The sequence below is a fragment of the Protopterus annectens genome, chromosome 3.part0, assembly GCF_019279795.1.
Source record: "Protopterus annectens isolate FY-2018-M chromosome 3.part0, PAN1.0, whole genome shotgun sequence".
NCBI classification, from domain to species: domain Eukaryota; kingdom Metazoa; phylum Chordata; order Ceratodontiformes; family Protopteridae; genus Protopterus; species Protopterus annectens.
Window position 1 is genome coordinate 399301379 of NC_056731.1, and position 20203 is coordinate 399321581.

The 20203-nt window shown below is 39.0% G+C and overlaps 1 protein-coding gene across 2 annotated transcripts in view; it reads left to right on the forward strand.

The window, feature by feature from the left end:
* Window positions 1-20203, forward strand: part of LOC122796397 (calcium/calmodulin-dependent 3',5'-cyclic nucleotide phosphodiesterase 1C-like) — a 2375955-nt gene that overhangs the window by 1618977 nt on the left and 736775 nt on the right. The window lies entirely within an intron of this gene.

A 20203-nucleotide genomic window follows, 5' to 3' on the forward strand; every position in this document is an offset into this window, starting at 1 on the left:
AAAGGGGAGTTAACCAAGTTCTAATCTATGAACCTACAAACAGCTAAACTATAGTAATGGGAAAGAACAAATATACAGAATTATAGCATCACATGCTTATACTAATTGTAAAGAAAGTAAAAGCTTATTTCATCAGATTTTAGACTATGTAGTGATAAATATGAACATTATAATAACAGGAGACTTTAATTATGATTTAAGAGGCAAGTGTAAAAAGAAAAGAAATATTAAAAATTATAAGATGTGGTAAGTTAAAACTTTGTGACAAAAATTCATGGACTTACAAAAGGGGTATGTATAGAACAGGGGTCAACTTCATTTGCCCGAACTTCCAATTGCCCGACACCCATTTGCCCGACCCCATTTGACCGAAATTTAATTTGACCGACACTTCATTTGACCGACAAGTATTATTGGCAAGAAAATGGGATATGTCCCCTTCCCCACTGTAGTGCGACCCTGGAGTTAGAATATATAGTTAGGGGGGTGTGGGGGGCACAGCCCCCCACAATGGGGGGTGTGGGGGATGAAGCCCCCCACTTACTTTTGTTTTACTAAGCAATATGAAAGCAAAAGTAAACAATATAATATGAAATTAAGTGGGCGGCTTTGCCCCCCCACACCCCCATTGTGTGGTGTTGTGCCCCCCACACCCCCCCAACTATATATACTAACTCCAGGGTTGCACTACAGTGGGGAAGGGTGCCAATCCCATTTTCTTGCCAATAATACTTGTTGGTCAAATGAAGTGTCGGTCAAATTAAATTTTGGTCATTTGGTCTCGGGCAAATGGGTGTCGGGCAAATGGAGGTTCGGGCAAATGAAGTAGACCCATAGAACAGAAATAGATTACTTTATAGTAACAGCAGGTTTAGTTATAGGAGAAAGGGGATGTAGTTGAAACAAGATTTTCTGATCAGCTTGTAATATGGCTAGAGATAAAGGCAAATGGAATATATAAAATAGGCAAATACATAAAAAGGATAAATGTGAATGAAGAAGGGACTAGATTAGTAATACATTTATGGAAAGAACATATTACTATGAGAACATTTTTTTAAAAAATTTGCTGAATGGAGGATAATATTTAAGAAAAATGTAAAATAATGTTTTTACAGTGGCAATATGATTTGAGAAAAGTAGAGAAAGAAAAATAAAAAAACATAATGATGCATTGGGAGATTTAGATTAAACTGATGGAAAGTTATTTGACAAAGAAAAAGAATTATATGAACAAATCAAGAAAAATACAAGAATTGTTGTATAAGAAAATATATTTTTACAAGGAAAAAGAGAAGAAGCATCAAATTATTTAAGTCAATTAGTAAAGGAAGATGACAGTGTAATGGGAGACATAAAAAGTATAAAATGAGAAACAGAAAGAATACTGTATTACAATATGTACAAAAATGTTTAAAGAAAAAAGAAGGTAGTGAAATATATGGAAAGTAAAACGGTTAACAGAAAAAGAGAACAAAGATTTGGAAAAGGCAATTTCTTTATTTGAGCTAGATAAAGTATTAGGACAAGCAAATATATATTTAGCTGTAGTAGCATATGGAATGAGCTATGATATGTAAAAAAATAAGGGATTTGCAAAACTAATATGTTTTAAAGACTTTGAATGAATGGTTAAATGAAGATTTTATGTATAAAGAATTATGTAGTGAAATACTTAAATTCATATGGGCAAAGGAAAATAGAAGACAATTAAAAACTGCAGACCAATAGTACTGAATAATAATTATTATAAGAGCTTTATGAAAATAATACAAAAGAGATTTGAAACTAAAATGGAAAATATTAAGGTGTCAAGAATTATTAACTACAGCTAGAGAACTTGTAGATGATATTATGAATAGAAAAGAAGAAGCAAAAATATTGATAGGAGACCTTAATAAGGCATTTGGTACTATTGGACATAAAATGTTATGGGTAATAAAATAATATAATATAAGTGAGAAAGTAGGAAATTATATATGTCAGTGTATAGTAATAGTAAGTACAAATATGTGTAAATAGTTGGTTAAGTCAAGAGATGCGTATGAAGAGTGATATAAGAGAAGAATGCTCAATGAGCTGTATACTCTTTGGATTAGTTATGAATGTAGTAGTATGTGAAATAAATAAAAAAATGAAGAAGACATGGTAAACAAAACAGATGAATGGTTAAGAATTCCATTTCTATATACAGATGACATAATAATTGCAAAAAAATTAGGCTAAAAGAAGTAATACTTTGCATGAATGTGTGTCATGATGTGATAAGGATATATTTAAATAAAGACAAACATAAAAGTTTAGATGATATAGAAAAGATTTTTATGTTAGGTATAAAATTTGGGACTGAATGTGTAAGTACAATTCAATGGAAGAAATCAACAGAGGAAATTAAACAAACCTGTCTTTTCTGAAGATCATATAAATTATCATTCAGAAAAAAAGATTATTTAATAAATTCAGTACTGATAGGGAAAATAACATACTTAGCAAGTGTATTTATGATGCCAACAGCATATGAAAGTGAATTATTGCAGATAATTCTTTCATTTATATTGAGTTCTAGATTAAATCTAGTAAAAAGGAGTTCTGTATGTAAATAATGAGGAACTAGGTTTAAGGTTAATTATCCCATCGGTATATGTTGCTTCATTAAATTTGTACAAACTATTAAAGTGGCTAAATGAAAAAGATGAGAGATTAGTAGGGAAAATGTAGAAATGTAAATATGATAACTTTATGGGTATGATAAAAAAAGAGTAAAAGAGAAAAAAGGTACATTATTGAAGAAATAAAACATTACCAATAAAATATTTTTGTGGAAAATAAAAATTGATAATATAGAAAAAAAGGAAAAGTATGGTATAATAATGTAATGATAAAGTATTAAAATGTAAAACCACCTAGAAATCTGACAAATGAAAAAATAAAGTATAATTAGAAAGTAGAATGCCAAGATCATTTTGTAAAGAGTGGTAACAGATAAATTACCAGCAAAAGTAAATATGCCATATATAAAAAAGTAATCGAATATGTTTACTTTCTCAGGAAGAAGATACTACTGTGCATGTGTTTTAGGAATGTAAAATAGTAAAGAAAAGTTAAGGGGTAACTATTTAAAGAAGATTTTTTCAAAGATATAAAAGAAGTGGATGAAGTAAATATGGATTTGATAAAATATTGATATTATAAGAATGCATAAAAATATTGTGTTAAAAGAATAGATACAAATTATTCTATGTCATGTAGGTTATATGGAATGAAAGAATAAATACAATTATCTTTAATGGTAAATCGATTTTGGCAACAATCTTCTTCTTCTTCTTTCGGCTTTTCCCAGTTAGGGGTCGCCACAGCAGATCACCATCCGCTCATGATTGGCAGTGGAGTTTTACAGTGTCGAGTTGCCAGTCCGGCGCCCAACCTTCCACAGAAGTCACACACACACACACACACACACACACACACACACACACACACACACACACACACACACACACACACACACACAGACACACAGACACACACACACACACACACATGTACACACACACACACACACACACACACACACACACACACACACACACACACACACACACACACACACATGCACTCAAGCCTAGGGCCAATTTAGAGTGTCCAATCCACCTACAGCATGTCTTTGGGATGTGGGAGGAAACTGGAGCACCCGGAGGAAAGCCACGTGACCACAGGGAGGACATGCAGACTCCACACAGAAGGCACCACAGCCGAGGATCGAACCGGAGAACCTCTTGCTGTGAGGTGGCAAAATTAGTTTGTGGTTATGGAAAATGAGTGGATGTAAAATAGAGATTAAAATTTAATACACTGTAAGGGAATTATGAATATGTAGAAATATATTTGTTTATCTATATATTTGTACATTTGTAAATATTTGTAAATGTGTAAGTATGTTGTAAATAAGAGTTCTTTTTATATAAATAAAGGACCCCTATTCTTTTTGATAGGTACTATGGCATCTTCTATATCCACCTGAGCTAACACAACTTAAAAACATTGTTTTCAAATCTCAGTTAAGATTTCCATCAAAGGCATGAGGTATAGTCAATAATTTAACCTGTTTTCTAATATTTATTAGTCATAATTCAAATCTTACAAACTCCATGAATGTTAATGGTTTACTGGAAACATTAAAAAAATTATGGACACACAGATGTTTTAAAAATTATTTTTAGTCTTTTTAATCACATTTACTCCTACTTTTTGGATGGAGCTATAATGTTAATCATAAAGAAAGAAGAACTATTTTATTTACTAGGTACCCTCTCCAGACAAAAACACTTTCAAAACTACTCCACTATGTGTACTCTTGTGTCAACCTTTCACCTACCCTCACTTGTGTATGGCACTCCTCTCCTTAACAATATCCAGTCCACCCTGAAAACCAAGCTTAAGTACTACTACAACGTGGCCAAGATTCTTACCAATGCAAAATATTCTTCCCACCACTGCATCTCTCTTCAAACACTGAACTGACTTGAACTTCCAAACTATCTAACCTACATACTACTAACAACAGCACACAAAATCATTCACAAACCATCAACCTGTCTGGCCGTCTCCTCTATGTTAACCCGCTACCACTCAAACAGGCTACTTAGATCTGAAAATCAACTCCTCCTACATGTTGACATACCTAAAATACCAGCTGGCAATATGCTTTATTCCTTTTCCATAGCCAAGATATGGAATTCTCTCCCATTTTCAGGCAGAACCCCAATTAACATTTCCTCCTTCAAAAAATCTCTAGAGCAACACCTCTCCCCCTTATGGCAATGCACATGCCTCAACTCTCATCCATATATTACCTGACTCCCAACATCCTAAGTTATAGTCACCTTCATTTTATTTCCTAACCTCTTCAAATCTTGCTATACTACTACTCGATAATACACACAATTTATCTATTCTTCCTTCTCTATCCTTCCTTCACTTCTGTCTGTCAATAACTCTATTCCATTCTGCCCTGTACTACTGTGTTGGCTTATACTCCTGGGTACATTGTAAATATTGTAAAATCATTGTAAATATTAACACATGATTGCTTAATCACTATATTACCTCCAAATGTATAAAATAATATTATGACTATCTGTCCATCAGGCATCACTAAATTCCATCTATAGTACATATCTAATGTCTATCTGCTCTGTATTAGATTTTTTGTATAATACTTTTGCTTTGTTGACACTATCTTTATTTACTATTCCTTTTTGAATTTATGTACTATTAAACTAACTTTCATTGTGGAGCTTTTCTCTCCGGACCTCCACTGAAAATGGGTTCTTTTGGCCCAGTGGACCTTCCCGGTAAACAATTGCCAATAAATAAATAAATAAATGTATGCATGTATGTATGTATTTATTTATTTGACTGTTGAAAGTTCATAAAATATATTCATCAGATTATTTTAGTAAATAATATAACTTAACCCCAAATTATTGAATTCTGCTTCAAAATATTTAATAGTACTTGCAAAATCAAATACTCCCTATTAGATTACTTTAAATGTCAACTTGAGGAAGGATTTTCATATAAATAGATTGTTGAAATTATATAAATTAATTTTAACTTGTACAGAAATACATGATGCATATTAGAAATTTATGGAAAATGTGTCAGATGTGGACAGTAAGAATTTGATTTTGAAGTCATCTGTCTTGACAAATTTTGCATTGTTTTGGAATGTATTTTCATGCAGATTTTATACAGATCATTCATAACTCCAAATAAGGTAAACAAAACATATAATCATCAGAAATATTTTTACTGGAGGTATGACAGAATGGTGAAGGTAGTTTGGAAAAATATTTTCTGTAGTTGTGAGGGCCTCAGGGAATTTTTATAAAAAATAAGGGTTTCCTAAAAGCATTATGGTCAGATAATTGTTATCTTACTGAATATTAAATTAAACTTAATTCTCCCATCCCTACGTGTATTCTCAGACATTAGTGAACTTTGTTATGGAGTTTTTTTTTTTTTTTTTACCACGGACAAGGAAAGCTATTACCTAAAACTAGAAAAGTAATTGAATGGGAACATTTCATGGCATTATTTCATTAATCACTGTGTTGTACAAGAAAGAAAGAAAGAAAGAAAAAAAAATACAACAAAATGAATTGTAACACTTCATCACGTAATTATAAATGCTGGACAAAGTGACTTATACCATTAGATAAATATAAGAATTAGTTGAATAAGAATGTTTTGTCATTTTTAGTAAGCATGCTGTGTTTAAAACTGAAGCATTATAAGTAATGTTCATATGATGAATTTTATAAATAGTTTATTGAAAGCTATTTCTGTTATTTATTTTGTAACTGATACAGTTGAAAATAAAAATGTTACTTAAAAAGTTCCCATTCTTTCTGCAGATTTCAAACTGATTTTGACATGTCCAGTACTTATCTTTAAGTAATAATATCTATGGGCATTACAAACAGATTGCATTATAAATATTTGCAATGTTTTACCAAAAGATTATCTCCCATGTGTAGTGTAAAAATAAAACTGATTATAAGCTTTCTTACACCTAACAGATATGGCTAATTTGAAAATGTGTTTCTGATTCTTTGTCCCTATTAGTTCATCTCCCAGAACATTAGAGATTTCTCTATGTAGTAGTTGATATTAAATACATTAAATTTGTAAAGTATGCAAAACAGATAAAAGTATCTTGCCTTACACCTTATTTTCTAAGCATAATTGTACCTATTGGGGTTCCTGGCATTGGGCAACATCTGTCTTCTAGATAAAATGAGACCTCCCTGTCTGAGGTGGGTCTATCTCAGAACACTAAAAGTTCATTCTTTTGAATGTTCTTACATCAACCTGTAGTCAGCGAACGCAGAAAATAGTGAAACGACAGATAACCAAATTTTTTCCTACGGAAAGAATCCGGTTGTCCTTTTCTGTCATTTCGCTATTTTTAATGCTGTGGTGGAAAGTTACGGGTCGGGTTCAGGTAAGTGTGCAATTGGGCATGGGTTAGGTGAGTTAGGGTTAGGACACAAGGGAGGTATGTGTGCGAATGTGTGGACGTGAGGGTTAGGGCAGGTTAGGTGAGTTAGGGTTAGGGCGCGGGTGAGGTGAGTGTGTGATAGTGACGGACCTTAGGATTAGGGTTTGGGTTGAGGTAAGAGGATAGTTAGTGGTGTTTGTACAGTTTAGTGTAGGGTTAGCTGTAAGATTTTCGGTGTATGTGTGTGGATTGCTGTTTGTTTGGTGTGATTGTTTTGTGTGTATGTGTTTTGGAACAGCTAATATTTTCCCTAGGAAAAAATTTGCTGCTCTGAATGTTCGATGTCAGCATTTGCTGATTAGGAGTAAATGTAAGAACATTCGAAAGAATGAACTTTCGGTGTTCTGATATAGACCTGTCTGAGGCATCTTGTCACAGGATGCATCTGGAGAGAATGGTGTTCAGTTATTCCCTTGCACAGCCCACCATGCCAAATATTGTCACTAGCCTTTAGCTTATCTATGCCTTAAATATATCTAATATTTCTCGATATAACCTTTCATTAAGAGGGCATAAAGACAAGATTACAGTTAAGTTTCTATAAAAGAAGTAGCCCATTGTACATTTTTGAAGCTTTGATTTTTCCTTTTTTTCTATGAAAAATTCCAGTAAATTCCAAATCTGTACTCTCTGTGTATTGTAAAAACGTATGATCTTCATGAAATTTGTCATCCTAGGCCAGAGTACTTGTTCACTACAATCATCATTTGAATCCAGGGCTTATCTAAACAATTCTGTCCTGGTTTGTAATTTATGTGGAGTTGACTGGTAAGAGAAGTTTTATTTGAATTTGTATTTTATTTTTACCACTGTTTTTCACTGTTTGCAGGAAGGAAGGGGTAGTTTGTAGACAAGATTTACTTTGATTTATATTGTGTTGTTTTATCTTTATTTGTCACTGCTTGTTATTAGAAGGGGATAGGTGTTAGACAGGCAAGGTCTAGCCATCCAAAGGGACCTAGTCAGGTATAAATTCACACAGACTATAGAAAGGGTAATGCAGAGCTTATCTAAGCAATGCTATATTGGTTTGTGATTTATTGATCTTTATTGTTAAAAGGAAGTATGACTGGAAGTGATAGTTTTGTCAGACATTCAGAACTTGTATGGTCAGAGCAATACCTTTACTGCACTTACTTTAGTATTTAGTTATATATTACTTGTGTGGTTGATTTAAGTTGTCTTTAAATTATGTGGTTACTGATTTTGATTATTCTTTTATTTTATAATTGTTTTATTCATTTGAAGCTGAATATGAACTCCTTAAATGAATATGCCATTAATGACTTGATAAAGCACTCGTATCTTGTAGAATGCAATAAATGCTATACATATTAGGTTCATAGGTAGGTACTAGGCTATCAGCCCTAGGGCCTATACAAGCCCAGCCAAAAAGGTACCCTGGCTTTTGCCACTCAAGAAAATTATTTTCTTGTGCCACTGTCGATCAGAGCCCCAGAGGTGATCCCTGGGGTGAATTTCCTATTTCCATTCCAATCATCAAGATTTTTCTTGAACAGTACTAATGAGGAGCTTTGTTTGATATAGATAGGTAGTTTGTTCTAGAGTATGGGAAGTCTCGGGGACAGGAATCTATCCCTCTGGCATGTTCTGTTTATTGTGGTGACAAGGATTAGGTCCCTAGAGCGTGTAGCTCGGAGGGATTGGGACTTCTTTAAGTGGAGCATGTCCAACAGCTCTGGGTTTGACATAGTATGCACTGGAACAACTAGTCACCTCTCCCACTAGGGGAGATAATATACTAGACCTGATCATCACAAACATGGGGACAAAATGCTCCACACTGGAGGTATACCCCTCACTAGTGAGATCTGACCACAAACTAATCACCCTGGATATACATATCCCACCTCCACCCCCAGCACAAAAGACCTCAGTGAAAAACTTCTCAAAAGCAGACTTCACTCTTCTTAAGACTGAGATGGTATCCTTTAAGCCCACTGGGCCAGTGGATACCACATCCCACAATGCTGAATCCTTCACAAATGCTTTCTATGGACATCTCCAAGAATGCATGGATCATGCAATCCCAAATAAATCCAAGTCCCTCTCCACCAAAGGCAAGCATCCTGTCTGGTGGACCTCAGCCATAAACAAATTGTATAACAAAAGAAGGAAGCTACTGCACGACAGAGCAAAATCCCATAAAGGGAAGACATCTCTGATCAACACAAGCAGAAAACTACGTTCTCTCATAAAAACATCCAAGGCCAACTTTGTGAGAAAAATCACTAAGGACACTAAAGATAACCACAAAGCCTTCTTCAGCTATGTTAGAAACCTGGGCGGAAACCCTCAGATATGCTCAGAGTTAGTTCACAACAAAAAAAATACACTGAACCCACAGATATTGCCAACATTCTGGCTGACAGGTTCAGTGCAAATTTCTCCCCTCCCTCACCCCCAAAAGAAGAAATACTTATCCCAGCTGAATGTAATCTCCCTGTCATCTCAGATGTGCAGGTGAGAGCCGCCCTCAGCAAAGCTAAAAACACAGCATCAATGGGACCTGACGGTATCCCGGGTTGCATGCTACGTGAACTCCAAGAGGAGCTAAACCCGCACATAAAAATGCTATTTAACCTTAGTCTTACTACAGGATATGTACCTGAACACTGGCGTACAGCAACAGTGGTCCCACTCCACAAAGGGAGTACCTCTACAGACCCTGGGAACTACCGCCCCATAAGCTTAACCAGCCTAGTCTGCAAAGCTATGGAAAGAATCATTATGGAACTCATAAACAGAGACATTGGGGACCTACAGACACTTGACCCCACCCATTTCGGCTTTGTAAAGGGCAGATCCTGCCTTTTGAACCTGGTTGACATTTTTGAAACAGTCACTAGAGCCAGTGATGAGGGCAAAGCAGTCCATACAGCCTACCTGGACTTGGCTAAGGCCTTCGACACAATACCCCACTCAGGCATCATAGATAAGCTCAACAGCTTAAATGTAAACCCTTATGTCACTAGATGGGTTGCAAACTGGCTAAAGGACAGAACCCATAAAGTTAAAATCGCTGGAGCAATGTCAGACTCAAATCCAGTCAAAAGTGGTGTCCCACAGGGATCTGTCCTGGGACCCCTCTTGTTCAGCATTTATTTCTCAGATGTTAAGGCTGTAGCTGACAAAGTTCACAGATGACTGCAAACTAGGCGCCATAGTCGATACACCAGCGGACACATACATCCTAGAAAAAGGCCTCACAGAAACGGACAACTGGTGCCGGAGTCATGGCCTTAAACTAAATGCCAAAAAATGTACAGTCATCCCCTTTGGGAAAAACAAAGTACCCACAAATTATCACATAGACAGCAACCCACTGAGTATGGAAAAAGTAATCAGAGACCTAGGGACCCAAGTTGACAGTGACCTCTCATTTGACACCCACGTTGCCAAAGTGGTTAGAAAAACATTCTACCTTGCACACCTTATCATGAAGGGATTCACATCCAGATCCAAGGATGTCATTGTACCCCTATACTCCTCCCTCATCAGACCCATGATTGAGTACAATGCCCCATTTGGCATGTACCTCACCCGGCATTTGCAACAGCTGGAGAGACCACAAAAGTACCTCACCAAGAGGATCAAGGGTCTCCAACATATGTCTTATTCTGCCAGACTAAAGAAACTCCAGCTCTATTCAGTAGCATACCGCCTGCTCAGAGGTGATCTCTGCCTGACGTACAAGGCCATGTCCAATCAGGAACTGATGGACATGCTCCACCTCAAAAAATCCAAATCCATCAGAACCACGAGAGCTAAAGACTTAAACCTCGGCACAAGTAATAGGACATGCTGGAGGGATAGATTCATAACCCAGAGGCTTCCCATGCTCTGGAACAAGATAATAGTTCATGTTAGGCAGAGCCCCTCACTGACTCTCTTCAAGAGAAATCTTGATGAGTGGATGGGAGATCGTAAGTTTACCCCAGGGGTCACATCTGTGTCACTACTAGACAGGGGCACAGTAAACTAATTCTATTAAATAAGGGGACCTTCACTGTGTCACTACTAGACAGAGGCACAGTATTCTAAATCTATTCTGTGCATTTTGTACCATTTTATGGGGTGGCGAAAGCCACATCACTATGGCTAGGCTTACAAATACCCCAGGGCAGATAGCCTAGTACTAAACTATGAAACTATGAAACTATAGCTTTGTATGTTAGGCAGAGATCACCTCTGAGTGGGCGATATGCGATGGAGTAAAGCTGGAGTTTTTTGAGACAGTCTGTGTAGGACATCTGTTTGAGGCTGGTAATCCTCTTTGTGAGGTATTTCTGTGGCCTTTCCAGTTGTTGTAGATGTCTTGTGAGGTACATACCAAAAGGGGCGTTGTACTCTATAATGGGCCTAATGAGTGATGAGTAGAGGGGAACAATGAACTCCTTTTTTCTGGATGAGAAACCTTTTGTGATGAGGTGTGCCACGTAGAAGGATTTCTTGACTAATGTGGTGATGTGATTATCAAAGGAGAGACTACTGTCCACCTGTGTCCCAAGGTCTCTTATCACACTTTCGTTGTTAAGTATACTACAGCCTGTGTTGTAGTTCATGGGTAAAGAGTTTTTACCAAAGGGGATGACAATGCACTTTTTGTAATTGAGCTTGAGGCCATGGCTTTGACACCAGGCATCTGTCTCAGTGAGGCCCTTTTGTAGGATGTCCACATCATTAGGAGTTTCGATTATGGCTCCTAGTTTGCAGTAATCTGTGAACTTCATTAGCCAAAGACCTTCTGTGTTAGCCTGTACTTCAGAGAAGTAGATACCAAACAGGAGAGGACCCAGGACTGAACCCTGTGGTACTCCACTTGTCACTGGTCTGAAGTCAGATTTGGAGTCTGCTACTTTCACAGTGTGGGTTCTATCAGTGAGCCAGGTGGCAACCCATCTTGTGCCATAGGGATTTATACCTAGTTTAGTGAGTTTATCTATAATTCCAGAGTGGGGGATGGTGTCAAAAGCCTTGGCAGGATCTAGATAGGCTGTGTGAACCACCTTACCCTCGTCTACAGCTTTGGTGACTGCTTCAAAGAAGTGTATCAGGTTTAGGAGACATGATCTGCCTTTTACAAACCTGAACTGGGTGAGTCCAGAGTTTGGAGATTACCAATGTCTTTGTTTATACGTTCCATGATGATACATTCCATGGCCTTGCAGACCAGGCTAATAAGGCTAATGGGGCGGTAGTTCCTGAGGTCCATGGTGGCTCCCCCCTTGTGGAGTGGGATAACCGTCACTGTGCGCCGTTCAGCAGGCACAATGCTTGAGGTGAGGTTATGATTGAACATGGTACTTAGGTGGGGTGCCAGTTTGTTCTTAGGTTCATAGGTTCATACTAGGCTATCTGCCCTGGGGCAATTATAAGCCTAGCCCGATTCTGTATGGCTTACGCCACCCCTTGATTTGAGTATACTGTGCCCCTTTTTAAGGTTTAGTTTACTGTGCCTCTGTCTAATAGTGACACGGGAGTAATCCCTGGGACAAACCTACAATCCCCCATCCACCTATCAAGATTCTTCTTGAAGAGATTCATTGAGGTGCTCTGCCTCACATGAACTGGAATTCTATTCCAGAGCGAAGGGAGCCTCTGGGTTATGAACCTGTCCCTCCAGCAAGTTCTATTTATTTCTGTGCTGAGGTTCAAGTCCCTCGAGCGTGTGGCTCTAAGGGATTTAGATTTACTGAGGTGGAGCATGTCCATTAATTCTGGATTTGACATAGCTTTGTATGTCAGGCATAGATCGCCTCGAAGTAGGCGGTATGAAATTGAGTAGAGCTGGAGTTTTTTTAACCGAGCAGCATATGGCATCTGTTTGAGACCCTTGATCCTCTTGGTGAGATACGTTTGGGGTCTTTGTAATTGCTGCAGGTGTCGGGTAAGGTACATCCCAAAAGGGGCATTGTATTCTATGATGGGCCTGATGAGGGATGAATAAAGGGGCACGATTACCTCTCTTGATCTAGATGTGAAACCCTTCGTGATGAGGTGGGCTATGTAGAAGGTCTTTCTAACCACTTTGGCAATGTGGTTTTCAAAGGAGAGATTGCTATCAACTTGGGTCCCCAGGTCCCTAGTAACTTTCTCTGTACTTAATGGGTTTCCGCCTATGTGGTAATTTGTGGGCACATTGTTTTTGCCAAAGGGTATGACTATACATTTTTTGGCATTTAGCTTTAAACCATGGCACTGGCACCAGTTATCTTTCTCTGTGAGACCTTTTTGAAGGATGTTTGTGTCAGCTGGAGAGTTGATTATGGTGCCCAGTTTGCAGTCATCTGCAAACTTGATGAGCCATAGTCCTCCTACATTTGCCTGTACCTCGGAAAAGTATATACCGAACAAGAGTGGTCCCAGGACAGAACCCTGTGGGATGCCACTTGTGACCAGTTTCGAGTCGGACATGGCTCCAGCAACTCTCACTCTGTGGGTTCTGTCTTTGAGCCAGTTTGCGACCCATCTTGTGACATAAGGATTTATATTTAAGTTGGATAGCTTATCTATGATGCCCGAGTGGGGTATTGTGTCAAATGCCTTTGCAAGGTCCAGATAGGCTGTGTGGACTACCTTCCCTTCATCTATAGCTTTGGTGACTGTTTCGAAGAAGTCAAACAGGTTCAAATGGCAGGATCTGCCCTTGACAAAGCCGAACTGGGTAGGATCTAGTGTCTGTAGGTCCCCAATGTCTTTGTTTATGAACTCCATGATGATCCTCTCCATAGCCTTGCAGACTAAGCTAGTCAGGCTTATGGGGCGATAGTTTCCAGGGTCCGTAGAGGCTCCACCTTTGTGGAGTGGGACCACTGTTGCTGTACGCCATTCTGTGGGCACATATCCTGTAGTGAGGCTGAGATTGTATAGCTGTTTTATTTGAGGGATTAGTTCCTCTTGGAGTTCATGTAGGACGCAACCTGGGATGCCATCTGGTCCTATGGAAGCAGTGTTTTTTGCTGGGATAGATACTTGCCTTTTTGGGGGGGAGGGGGTGGAGAAGTTTGCACTGAACCTGTCTGCCAGGATATTGGCGATGTCTGTGGGTTCAATGTATTTTTTGTCATTTAGAATCAACTCAGAACAAGTCTGGGAGTTGCATCCCAGGTTTCTAACATAACTGAAAAAAGCCTTATGATTGTCTTTGGTGTCCTGTGCAATTTTTCTCTCGAAGCTGGCCTTGGAGGATTTTATGAGGGATCGTAATTTTTTGCTAGTACTGATCAGAAATGTCTTCCCTATTAGGGATTTTGCTCTATCATGTAGTAGCTTCCTCCTTCTGTTGTACAGTTTATTTATGGCAGGGGTCCACCAGACTGGAAGCCTGCCTTTGGATGATTGGGTCTTGGTTTTGTTTGGGATAGCATGATCCATGCATTCCTGGAGATGTCCATAGAATGCGTTTATATAGGATTCTGCAGTGTGGGCCGTAGTTTCCACTGGCCCTTGGGCCTTGAAGGATTCCACTTCAGTTTTGAGAAGTGAGAAGTTCGCTTTTGAGAAGTTTTTCACTGTGGTTTTCTGGGCTGGGGGTGGGGTCGGGATGTGGACATCCAGTGAAATTAATTTATGGTCTGATCTTACCAATGAGGGATATACTTCTGGTGTGGAGCATAGAGTCCCCATGTTGGTAATGATCAGGTCTAGTATGTTGTCCCCTCTTGTGGGAGTGGTGACTAGTTGTTCCATAGCATTTGAGTTTATAATTTCCAGGAACCTTTGGGCTAAGGTGCTGGGGCTTGAGTAGTGCTCCCAGTCAATGTTTGGGTAGTTGAAGTCGCCCAATATAATGGTGTTTGGAGAGATCTTCATGTTCTCCAATGTTTTCAGGAAAGCCGAGTAGGATTCCTGACTTTGAGAGGGTGGTCTGTAGGATACTATAAACTGAAAGGCAGTCTTGCCCACTGTTAGTTGCACATGGATGGTCTCCGATACTTCGTGCAATGCCACTAACCTGGAGGTGTGGATATCCTTGATAAATATGGAAACTCCTCCTCCTTTTGTGGTTCGGTCCGGGTTTTGGGGCCGAAAAGCATGATATGAGGTATAGCCTGGTAGTGCTGAGGTGCTCTCTGGAGCCTTGAACCAGGTTTCTTTCACTGCACAGATATCGATGTTCTCCATACTGAGGAGAGCTTTGAGTGCGTGCATCTTGAGGTTAAGACTTCTGGCGTTTAGCAGCATTACCCTTAGTTTCTTGTTCCTTGTGCTGTCTATGGAGGTGGGTTTGACTTTTGATCCTTGCCTAAAAAAGGCACTATGGGGGTGGCAAGAGCCTTTGCCAATATCCGAAAGCCCAGTGGTGACAGGTGCAAGCCGTCCCTAGCGAAGCAAAGTGGCTTGTCAAGCATGTCATCCCAGGCTGACAGACACTGGATCCCCTTTGAATGACACCAAAATTTTAGCCAATTTTTAAAATCGATCATTTTGTCTTTGTACTGTGGCATCATTCTAGGTGAGGGTAAGATGCTGCTCAAGGTCAGGGTCATGCCAGCCTGGGCTACATGATCAGAGAGCTCCTCTATGTCTCTTTTCATGTAGTCCAGGGAGGTACATCTCAGGTCATTCACACCAGCATGTACAATGACTGAGTCATATTTGTATTTGCGTTCGAGTGACCTGAGTGCTTGCGTTATGTGGCAGATCCTAGCACCTGACAGGCAGCTCACCGTGACCTTCTCTTTATTCAGCCTGGTGAGCGGGACATCAGTGTGTCTGACAATAGAGTCACCTATTACAAGAGTATCAGGTGTGTTATTCAGCCTTAAGGGCTGTGGCTGCTTGGCACACTGACTTTGTGGATTATGTATTGTGTGTGTTTTGTTTTGAGGTAGTGTTTGCTTGGATGTCTGCTTTGGAGGTCTCTGTTGCTTAGGTAGATTTTTATTTAGAGCCTCCGAGTACGTTTTTGTGTATTTATGTGTTTGGTTCGCTGATGTGGTGGGACTATGTGATACTGAAATTGTGTTGTGTGAGGTTACCTTCTCCTCCTGACTGGTTACACCAGTTTTGAGATGAGAGAGCTCAGCCTCCAGTTTGGCTAAATAGTTGCATCTCTCACATATATTTGAACCTGTTTGGAGGAGGAGAGGGTTGTCCGTGTACATGAGACAGTTGTAACATTGCCTCAAAATTCCCAGATTCACCAGCTGGACTGGAGAGAAAACCATTGACTGACCTTTGGACATGCTAGAGTAATGTAGGGAAACTGAATTTAAGACGGACCAATAGAGGACAGGGTAATTGTAGAGAGTATAAGAGTAAATAGTGCTTATGGTTTAATAGTGCTAACTTGTAGGATTACTTAATTGGACCAGTGAAATGCCTTAGAATGAGAATATAGTGTTTAAATTGAGAGATAGAGCAGTTCTAAGGGAAAAAGTGAAGAGCAGACTTTGTGGAGCCAGAAATAGTTTAAACCCAATTAGGCGGCACTGCCCGCTGTTGCACTATGCTCAAAAATGCGCAAACCCATGCAAAAGAGGGTTTTAAGAGAGGAAGATGAAGGAGTTTTGGAATTGACCCAAAATGGCCAATAAAACTACAGTTTCAAGTCAGTAACCACTCCCACAGGGGCAGGCAGGCTACTCAATGTTTTTCACTGCCACTGATCATCAGAGAGACTTCCCTTTAGCCCAAGCAAAAAATGGCCTCACAGAAACTTACAAACAGTTCAAGAACAGCAAGCCTGTAACTGAACTTGTAGTTCATGTAGAACGCAGCCTGGGATGTTGTCTGGTCCCATGGATGACCATATCATCCCAGGCAGGCAGATACTGGATCCCTTTAGAATGACACCAGAAGCTTAGCCAATTGTTGAAGCCAATCATTTTGTCCTTGTACTGTGGTATCATTCTGGGTGATGGCAGAATGCTACTCAGGGCTAGGGTCATACCTGCCTGGGCTACAAGATCGGAGAGCTCTTCAATGTCTCTTTTCATGTAGTCCAGGGAGGTACGTCTCATGTCATTCACACCAACATGGACAATGACAGAGTCATATTTGTACTAGTTGTGGAGTGACCTGAGTGCATGTGTTATGTGGCGGATCCTGGCACCTGACAGGCAACTGACAGTAACCTTCTCCTTGTTTAGCCTGGTGAGTGGGACATCAGTGTGCCTGACTATAGAGTCACCAATGACTAGTGTGTTGGGTACATTGTTTTGCCTTATTGGGTGTGGTTGAGTGGCTCACTGAGTCTGTGGGCTATGTATCATTTGGGTTGTGTTGGTGGGTGGAGGTTGCTTACATTTCTGCTTTGGAGGTCTCTGCTGATTGAGCAGATTATTATTGAGAGCCTCCACAAATGTTTTTGTGTTTCTATGTATGGATTTTGGTGGTATAGATTTAGTGAGACTATGTGATGAGTGTGGTGTGGTGCAAGTGTTTACCTTCTCCTCTTGACTGTCAAGTTCAGTCTTGGTTGGATAGAGCCTTGCCTCCAGTTTGGCTATATAAGTGCATCTCTGACAGGTTGTAGTGTTGGGTGGTAGGAGGAGACGGTTGTCTGTGTACATGAGGCAATTGCTACATTGCCCCAAGATGCCCAGATTCATCAGGTAGACAGGAGAGAACACTGGGAGCTGACCCTTGGATATGCCTGAATAAAAAACTATTTTTCTCTAGACAAGTGAGGAAAGTGAGTATAAGAGCTGTTTTTCTCTAAGCAAGTGAGGAAAGTAAGTACAAAAACTGTTGTCCTCTAGGTAATGAGGAAGGTTGAGTGCTGTAGTAATTTGTAGCTTATTTAATGCTTACAACAAGTTCTGAACAAGTGCTGAGCACGAATAAGCAAATTCAAGTGCTAACACTAAGAATCTGTATCTGGACTAAACTAGTTACAGGAAGAGGGGAAACAAGTGCAAATGCGGGCTTTTAAATAAGAAAGTTGAGAGAGATGAAAAAACTGCACAAAAGGGCAATAACTACAATTTCTGGGCCAGAACCACTCCTTATGTGGTAGATGGGTTATCTAGGGCTTACTACTCCCACTGATAAGCTAGAAGGCTTCCCTCCAACACAGAAAGCTTGGGGGGGGGGGGCTCAGAAGCTTACATACAGTCCTGGATACAGCAAATCTGAATCTGGACTACACTAGTTACAGGAAAGGTAGGAAACAGGCTTAGATTTTTTATTTATTTATTTTTTTATACAGAAAAGTAGCTAAACAGCAGTAAAAACAATTCAAATGCAGTGCAAGCTAGCACACTTAAGTATGTAGCAATGTTAGACCAAACAGTTTAAAAAATGTAATTAAATTAAAAATGACTAAAAATAAGTGCAGAAGGAATCTATTAGGTAGAGATAAAGAGATGAGACTAGGGGGAGTGTCACAGAAAAGATCTACAGTGGGGGCGGGCAACTGCAAAAGCCTCCAAATTTAAACAAGACAGGAATAGGGAAGGTGGGTAGGAGAAAACCAACACCTTCAGCAGAGATCTGAAAAACTATACAGGAAAAATAACAGTGCACAAGTCTGAAGTCAGCCACCAGTGATATAAAATTAGTCAAGCTACAATTAACAGTACACTACTCTGAAGTGCACGAAAAATATACTTAGCTCTGTATATCTCCAGATAGTTTGAAGAGCACTCTGTCAGGACACAGGAAGGCTCCAGTAATGATATTTTAAGGTAACACCTGATAACCCTGGTGATCTGTGTTCCTCATGTCAAAAGCTGGATGATTTGCTTACCGTTATTGGTAGTAAATCTAGACTTACTGATGATGATTGCACTTGTGCAATTGGCATGGCTTGGAGAACTGCTGTTACATACATTAATGACTGGACTGGTGAGATCAATAATGTTAGGCAAAGAGCAACTAGAACATATTTAGGAAATGATGCATCTATTGTCTGCAAAGATCATTCAACCCCTATGGAACATGATGATGCCCCTGGCAACTTTGGATTTCTGGGTGGAAGTATTCAGCAATCTGAGGGTTCAGAGTGTTTAGAAAGAAACAAGGAAAGAAAGAAAAGGAAGTTCACAAAAAATAACAGGGAAGAAAATGAAACTAATTAATGTCTGTAAAGTAAAGAGAATGTGTGCTAAAACGAATACTGCTTTGTTGTGCAACACGCAGATTGCAGGCAACAATAACATTTTTATGTCAGAAAACATTCAGCCTACAGAAAAAGGCATCATCTTTCCAAAAGAGAAGGTGGAAAAAAGAGACAAGGGGCAGGTGAAAAGGAAGAAATCAAAACTGAACGTGGAAGGATTGAAGAACATTGCTGTTAGAAAAAAGATGAGAAAGACAGATGTTGACTACATGGCTCAAGCTGTGGATATACAAAGTCAGGTGATAATTGTGTGCTTGCAAATGTAATACTCAATGAAAACAATGGGATTAATAAGACTAATAGTGATGAAGAGCATTTCTTGTAACAATTGTTAGAGCAGATATTAGAAGTTGAAGATTCTTCACATCTGGTCAGAAAATATATTTTTGGAACTGGAGATTCAATTATTAGAGGAACTGATACTTTTGCATAGAAGACAATGAACATCAAATAGTGTTATACTTGCCAGGAGCAAAAATAGAAGATGTGAGACAAGCCTTGGAGCATCATAACGTAAGGAAGTATGGCTCTGTTTTTATTCATGTCGGTACAAATGATCTCATCCGCAAGGACTCTGACTATTAGTAGGGAACTGACAGCCCTCTTAGACAGTATAGCTTGTACTGGTATTAGGACTTACTTTTCACAAATCACATATAGAAAGGATAGTCAGGCCACCATGAATGAAAACATTTTTTGGTAAATACTTACATGGAAAAAAACATCCTGTTTTAAAAAATGGAAATGTGTATAGCATCCAAGCTTAGTTTTGGGCAAACGTGTTCAGACAGGATGGCATGCATTTGCCAAGATCAGGGAAGAGAATTTTTGCAGCAGATGTATTTCACAAACACTAGATAAGATTATTACCAGGTTGAAAATTTAACAGTTCACAGATAGCAACATTCGATGCATCTCTGATGGTTGCTAATGCTAGGAGCAGTAAGAATAAATTTTTTTAGTGGAACATTTGCTACATTCCCACAAGATTAATTTTATTATTGTTTGTGAAACATGGTGAAAGAACAATGACTTGAAGCCAGTTC